At 33.7% G+C, this 7,500-nt stretch overlaps 1 protein-coding gene and 1 long non-coding RNA gene across 6 annotated transcripts in view; both read left to right on the top strand.

Moving 5' to 3' along the window:
* si:ch73-302a4.4 overlaps positions 1-136 on the top strand; it is a 6,261-nt gene extending 6,125 nt beyond the window's left edge. The window contains exon 6 of the long non-coding RNA XR_015507125.1: positions 29-136. This is a non-coding gene — a long non-coding RNA (si:ch73-302a4.4). The remainder of the gene's footprint in view (positions 1-28) is intronic.
* A 3,853-nt stretch (positions 137-3,989) lies between these two features.
* The window catches only part of slc34a1a (solute carrier family 34 member 1a), a 25,898-nt gene continuing 22,387 nt past the window's right edge, over positions 3,990-7,500 (top strand). For 3 of the 5 annotated variants that reach the window (XM_087281112.1, XM_087281109.1, XM_087281114.1), the window contains exon 1: positions 3,990-4,047. The gene's annotated coding sequence lies outside the window, so the exon portion shown is untranslated. The remainder of the gene's footprint in view (positions 4,048-7,500) is intronic. The other 2 variants (XM_087281113.1, XM_087281110.1) reach the window with 1 other exon arrangement.

Below are 7,500 nucleotides of genomic sequence, written 5' to 3'. Positions count from 1 at the left end.
TTTCTTATTTTGCTCCTTGTGTTTACAGTATTTGGTTAGTTTAGTGTGTTTTAGGCTGATGGTGTGGATCTGTTGTTGGTTGATTTATTATCTGCATCAGCATCATCGCACTGTGTGACTCAGCTCAGGCTGTTGTGTAAGTCTAGTTCACTATTAATCATCGCTAATATTGCTAATTACTGATAGCGTTAACCTCTCGTCAGGCTAAAGTCCAGCCAGGAGTGAGTACATACAGCAGTCGCTCTCTAGACTACACTCAAACAACACTCAAACCCAATGTTGGGTCAAACATGGACAAATTCACCATTGGGTTAATTATCTAAATTACACATTTTAACCCAATGATTAGGGGTTGTTGAGCAGTTATTGGGCTAAAATATATCCAGCATTTGTTTGTTGTGAATCCTCACCCTCTAGTGGAGGAAATACACACTGTGCCTTTAATATCTGCAGTTGTTCAGTTCTGCTCATCATTTCTCCTCGCTTACATTTGATATGCCTAAACAACACAGAAAGTGTGTGTGTGTGTTATGAGTATGTTCATGTGTATGTGTATCTATATGAGTATGTTTATGTGTGGTGTGCATGTTCGGGTGTGTGTATGAATATGTTTGTAAGTGTGTTCATGTCTAGTGTATGAGTATGTTTATGTGCATGAATGTGTTTATGTGTGTGTGTGTGTGTGTGTGTATAAGTATGTTTGTGTGTGAGTGTGTGTGCGTATGAATATGTTTGTGAGTGTGTTCATATGTAGTGTGTGTGTGTGAGTGTGAAAGTATGTTTATGTGTATAAATGTGTGTGTGTGTGTGTGTGATTATAAATGTGTGTGTGTGTGATTATGTGATTATAAATGTGTGTGTGTGTGTGTGTGTGTGTGTGTGTGTGTGTGTGTGTGTGTGTGTGTGTGTGTGTGTGTGTGATTATGTGATTATAAATGTGTGTGTGATTATGTTTGTGAGTGTGTTCATGTGTAGTGTGTGTGTGTTTGTGTAAAGTATGTGAATGGGTGTGTGTACGAGTATGTTCATGTGTAGTTTGTGTGTGTGTGTTTGTGTCTGTGTATGAGTGTATGAATATGTTTGAGAGTGTGTTCAAGGGTTAGTGTGTGTGTGTGTGTGTGTGTGTGTGTGTGTGTGTGTGTGTGTGTGTGTGTGTGTGTGTGTGTGTGTGTGTGTGTGTGTATGTTTGTGTGCAAAGAATGTGAATGGGTGTGCGTATGAGTTTGTTCATGTAAAGTTTGTGTGTCTGTTGTGTGTGTGTGTGTGTGTGTGTGTATGAATATGAATATGTTTGAGAGTGTGTTCAAGGGTTAGTGTGTGTGAGTATGTTTGTGTGTGATTGAGAGAGACAGTATTTTTATGTGTAGTGTGTTTGTGTAGTGTGTGTGTGTGTGTGTGTGTGTGTGTGTGTTTGAGTATATTCATGTTTGAGCATCATTAGTTCATGTGCAGTGCGTGTGTATGAGTACGTTTATGTGTGTGTGTGTGTGTGTGTGTGTGTGTGTGTTTGTGTGTGTGTTTAATGTTTGTCAGAGGTGAGCAGGTTTGTGATGCTGCAGGACTGCTGAATCCACAGACTCAGACATTCATTAATCAGACACACACACACGCGACAGACAGATGATCACTGCTGCTCCAGTATGAGCTCATCTTTACTGACATCACTCCTACGCATATGTTAGCATGACACTTCAACCTAAAATGAACATTCAGAAGAGTCTTAAACCCCTTAATTAGTTGTATTAGCTGTGTTTAGTTGGGGTTGAAGAAAAGCAGAGCTGCGGTGCTCCAGGACTTGACTTAGAGACCTGTGCTGTACAGCATTACATCATTTGTCTATACGCAAAGGCCTTTGTATTTTTATTTATTATATTCGTTTACCCACTGACCGACTGTTCATTAGGGGGTCTCGCCACTATCTAGAGCTGATCCAGTGCACCATCCATAATATAAAACCACAGAAGTTGTCACAGGGGTCGTGAGTCCCTGGCATTGTTATTTTAGGGGTCACAGTTTGAAAAGTTTAGGAACCCGTGATCTAGTTCTTATTTTAGTCTTGATATATTAAAATAGCTTAAAACAAGGCAAAATAAAACACTAAAAATGTCAAACACGGGAAAATAATTTAATTAATTTATAATTTAAATAAAATGTCAACTTTAACAGATGGAAAATAATTTGTTTTCAATAAAAACAATTACAAAATTTAAAAAAGAAATGTAAAGAACATTATAATAAATAAATATGACAAAAACTGAAACTTTTAGGACTAATGTAAAACTGGGGTGTCTACGTTTTAACTGGATTTTACTGGAGTAATGTGACTTTTACACTGGAGTTATTTAATTTAAATAATTAATATTCTGATGGCAATTCTTCCTAATATTAAATAGCAATATTGTGAATGAGAGCATTTTTTGTGTGCATACAAAAGCAATAAGCGTGCCATATTTTTCAGATTATTATCTAGTTTTATTTTTAGTCAACACAATTCTGTTTGTATTATTTAGTTTTTTTGAGATGAGAAATCATTATGTGGTGAAATAACTCTGATTTTAATTCTAATCTATTATATTCTCAGATATCTGCATTATTTAAAATGCTCTAAATGACAAATATTTTAACGTTATCAAATACAGTACAGTAAAATACATTATAATAATATAAAAAAATAAAACAATTATATTTGTTTCAATGCCAATATATTGGCATTTTACTTAAACTTTTTAACTTAAATGTTCACATTTTTCACATATTGCTAAGCTAACTAAGACGTCCCAAATGAAAATCTATAGTAATTAATAGTAAACGCAGTAGAGTATTTGGTTTACACAGTAAACCAAACTAAAGGGCTTAAATGAACCTGTTGTTGTAATTAGTACGTTGAATTAATATGTCATTAGTCATTTGAACTTGAATTAATATGTTGTCCCTACTGAAAATAAACAGCTTAAACCAGCCTAGACTGGTTGGTTGGTTGGTTTTAGCTGGTTGACCAGGCTGGTTTTAGAGGGGTTTTGGCCATTTCCAGGCTGGTTTCCAGGCATTTCTAGCCTGGCCTTAGGCTTGAAGATGACCAGCTAAAACCAGCTTGACCAGCCTAGCCAGGCTGGGAGCCCAGCCAAAACCAGCTATGTCCAGCCTAAACCAGGCTGGTTTTAGCTGGATTTAACTGGTCATTTTTCAGCCTGACCAGCTAAGACCAGGCTGGAAATGGCCAAAACCCCTCTAAAACCAACCAACCAGTCTGCTTTAATCTGTTTTTTTTTTCAGCAGGGGTGACTATAGTAGCTACAATAACACAATAGCAGTTATAAACAAATGACCCAATACGGTTGTTTTCTTCAAAATATATGGTATATTATAGCTACTACAACACACCACAGAATTAGCTAACCTCTTACAACTAATATGTAAATAATATAGGCTAAACAGTAAAATATGGCTCACGGATACTGGAATTTAGCCTATACACTATGAATTATCTTTCATGCTAGCTGTTGCATCTACATGTTGATCTTGTGGCGATTTTAAGTGCTTAGGTTACTAAAATATATATTTTTAGTATCTTAATTTCTAAGGATAAAGGCGTCTGCTAAATTAATAATATGTTAAAATATAGCATTCCAACATTAGGAATACCCATCTGGAATAAACAAGTGCATCTTAATGGGGAAAAACACAGCGTCTCGCCACAAGATGTCATGATTGTACAGTGAAAATACGCCAAAATGTGAGGGCCAGACTGCAAATGTGTAGTTTACAGACAGTGTTTATCATTATTCTGCTGTAATATTTAGTGAAGTCTGTCTGACTCTGATATGGCTGTTCTTATACGTCACTAATAAGTTTAAGCATGAGTGATCGAGCGTTTGGCCTGACAGTAAATGATCTTTGACTGAAGTCTGATGGAGAGCGAGTTAATTAGTCAGAGAAGGTCATTATTGACACGCTTTTCCCATATAAACCTGCTTTACGATGGGGATTGTGGATGTCAGAGCCTTCCCAGCCGCTGAGGAGTCAAACCAGAGCCTAAATAAATGTAAGGTAAGATTTACACCGTTACCTTCAGGCGAGGCCAGTCTGTTAGCTAATCAACAATGGCGTACTGTCTCCTACATTAAGTAGCCATCACTTTAGCGGTATTTTGGTAAAATTGTACGGGTCAGTAAGTTTACACTCAATTTTGCGGTGATAAATGAAACACAGCTCACAAAGGAATTGAATAACTCTCAAACAAGATTGATTTATCTTGATCAACAGAAGTCTGAGCGGCCGGGAAACTTTCGCGCCAAACTACTGACTAGGATGACTGGATTTCGCGCTTAAAATTTAGTGACTAAAATGTGTTTTTTTTCTTCTGTCGATTGTAGTTTACACTGTAAACAAGATTATTTGACGTAAATATAGTAAATCAGCGTATTTTAAGTAGATAAAGCTTAATGGAAACTACACCCACATGGAAAATACAATAGTTAACGGTTCTGTGAAGTTGGAAAACAACATTCAAACCTATTTAATTCTCCATGTGATTATTGATGTTCTTTGATAACTTTTTAAATTAAATAATAGATCAAAACACGACACATTCATAAAAAGGAATGTCAAAAAAGATTGTTCAATCTCTTATTTAACCTAACCAGAAGCAACTCTTAAAATTATTGTTCAACCCTTACAGTACTTATTTACAATCACACAAAGCAAAGATGATTACAGTATGCCTTGCAAAACACAGAAAATAATGTCCCAGGAGTTTTTTATATTTATTTTTTGTAATCATCATGAGAAATCAGAGACATTCAGTAATGGTAAAATGTTTTTTATAATCATAGTCATTTTATTTAATCCTTGTGATCATTGATGTCTCTGATTTTATTAATTATTCAGTATATTAAAACACGACAGTTTAAGAAGGTTCCAAATGACTGGATTTTGCCTGCAAATTGTTTTTGTCTGCTCTACTGTACACGTTTTGTCAAGATTAAAATGAAGATTATTGGGGAATATTTTACCAGAAGACATTAAATAGTGAATGAAATAGTCTCATGTTTGATTTCCAAAATAACCGAATTGTAGGCTCATGGGAAATACTGTATGGCTATAAATTTGGTTATGTAATAAATCAAACGTGAATAATAATATTTTTGTTACTAAAAAAAGTAACTTTCCAAGGACGTTGCAGGTTTTGGGAATGTTCTGGGATTGAGATATGCTGGGAATGTGTCTGTTTCTTTGTAATCATAGTAACATTTACTGGCAATTTCTGCATGAAACATTTTCCAAAGTAAACCCTTAACTAAAATCTTGTCAGTGTATGTGTAATTCTATTGTGAATATTTTATATTTTCTATATATATATAAAACTATAATTTTTTTAAATGCAAAAACCTTTGAATAATAGCACCAGTTACTTTGTTACTATCAACTCTGATATAGCGTATATATGCAGAAGGGCTTTTAATTTGCAATAACCCAGTTCAAGTGATTCCGGTAAACTCTACGCCCTTACAAAATCGTTGCGTTTAAGGTCTGTTTTTAAAAAAAATAAGTGATCTTCACTGCTGCCCGATTGATATGCTATTTAAAGAGGGTCCAAGAGTTGTTGCATTAAACTCCATTGTTCCAGTATTTTCAATGGAGTTTCTGCACTAGCCTGCTGCTACTGACGGTGCTTGCTTTTACACAGCTTTTATCTGGTTTTATTCAGTTCACTCCAAATTACACATTTGTTGTTTACCATTCTAATTGATGAAAAATGAATGTTTTGAATGTACCTGCAGTCCTGGAATAAGCCATATCGTGTCTTCACAGCATATTTGTACATGTTTTGATGTCATTTCACACCAGTCTGAAGCACTGAGATGTTTTCGGGACTCTTATTGTTCAGTGCACGTATTCCTGATTGAGTGTGTGAGTGTTGTGGCAGGCCTGCATTCACACCGGCGCTCAATAAAAGCATATTTGGCTCTCTGGGGCACAATGGAGAGCCCGGTCCAGTGCTCAGAATGCCATCGCACAAGCCATCTTGCTGTTTAATGTCTTGCTGTGCTCTTGTGCTGATAAGGGTGAGATTTTAATGCCACGCGGCTCCATTTATACAAAAGCAGGTCAGTGTGAGAGCACCGGCTCCTAATGCAACTCATTCAGCGGCAGAACTGAGAACGAAATGGTGTTGTTGATCTTATCATCATGTGTTTGCTGCAAATGTGGGGAACGTGTTTAAGCTTTGATTCATCTTAAATAATATGTTTAAGGGCAGGGAAACTCAACCTCAATAAGGACTTTCGTGCTTGATTTTTAATGACGCAGTGCTTTAAAATGAATGAAAGTCAAAAATTGGTGCTCTTTGATTTAGTTGTGCTTTAAATTTGTTGCTACATTTTTTTATTAATAGTTTTAAATGTTTTGATGAAGACAGCTATTAAAATAGTATATAAAAACATGAGATATTTACATAAAAACTATTTGATGTTTTTACGTACTATTTTAATGTGAATTTAATTTAATCAAAATGGGATGTCTTTTCTTTCACCCATATTAGTTTGTAAATAAATAAAAAAATTATAATATAATACATATTTAATGTACTTTTTTAATGTATTGGACCAAAAAAAGAGATGCATTTTCAGTCCAACAAAACACTGAAATAGTTCCCACTTAAAATTACCTTATTAAATAAATAATAAAATAAATATTCTTTTTTTTCTTAATTTCCAAATCTATTGGACCAAAGAAATGTATTTTCAGTCCAAGAATACACTGAAGTTGCCATTAAAAGTTAACTTAATAAATAATAATAAATAAGAATATTAAATTGTATTTTTCTTATTTTTTCTCGTCATTTCTCAATCTATTTGACCAAAAAGAGATGCATTTTCAGTATAATAATACACTGAAATTGTTTCCACTTAAAATCTTAATAAATAAATAATAAAATAAATATTAATTATTTTTTCTTAATAATTTTCTTAATTTCTCAATCTCTTGGACCAAAAAGAGATGCATTTTTAGTCCAATAATACTCTGAAGTTGCCATTAAAAGTTAAATAAATTAATAAATAATTATGAGTAAAAATATTTAAATGTATTGTCTTATTTTTTCTCGTCATTTCTCAACCTATTTGACAAAAAATAGATGCATTTTCAGTATTATAATACACTGAAATAGTTCCCACTTAAAATACATTATTAATTTATTTTATTAAATATTATTATAATAAAATAAATATTAATTATTGTTTTTTATTATAATTTCTAAATCTATTGGACCAAAGAAATGTATTTTCAGTCCAACAAAACTCTGAAGTTGCCATTATCAGTTAACTTAATAAATAAATAAATAAAATATTTAACTGTATTTTTCTTATTTTTTTCTTGTCTATTTGACCAAAAAGAGATGCATTTTCAGTCCAATAATGCACTTAATTACAAATAAACAGCAATGTAGTAAAACCGAAAGTGTCGCATCCTCTAATAATGTATTAGCAGCATTAAAAAAAT

This window comes from Danio rerio, chromosome 14, assembly GCF_052040795.2.
Source record: "Danio rerio strain M-AB ecotype USA chromosome 14, GRCz13ab, whole genome shotgun sequence".
Taxonomy (NCBI): domain Eukaryota; kingdom Metazoa; phylum Chordata; class Actinopteri; order Cypriniformes; family Danionidae; genus Danio; species Danio rerio.
Note: the sequence above shows the minus strand (reverse complement) of the source record. Positions and strands in the feature narration are given on the sequence as shown.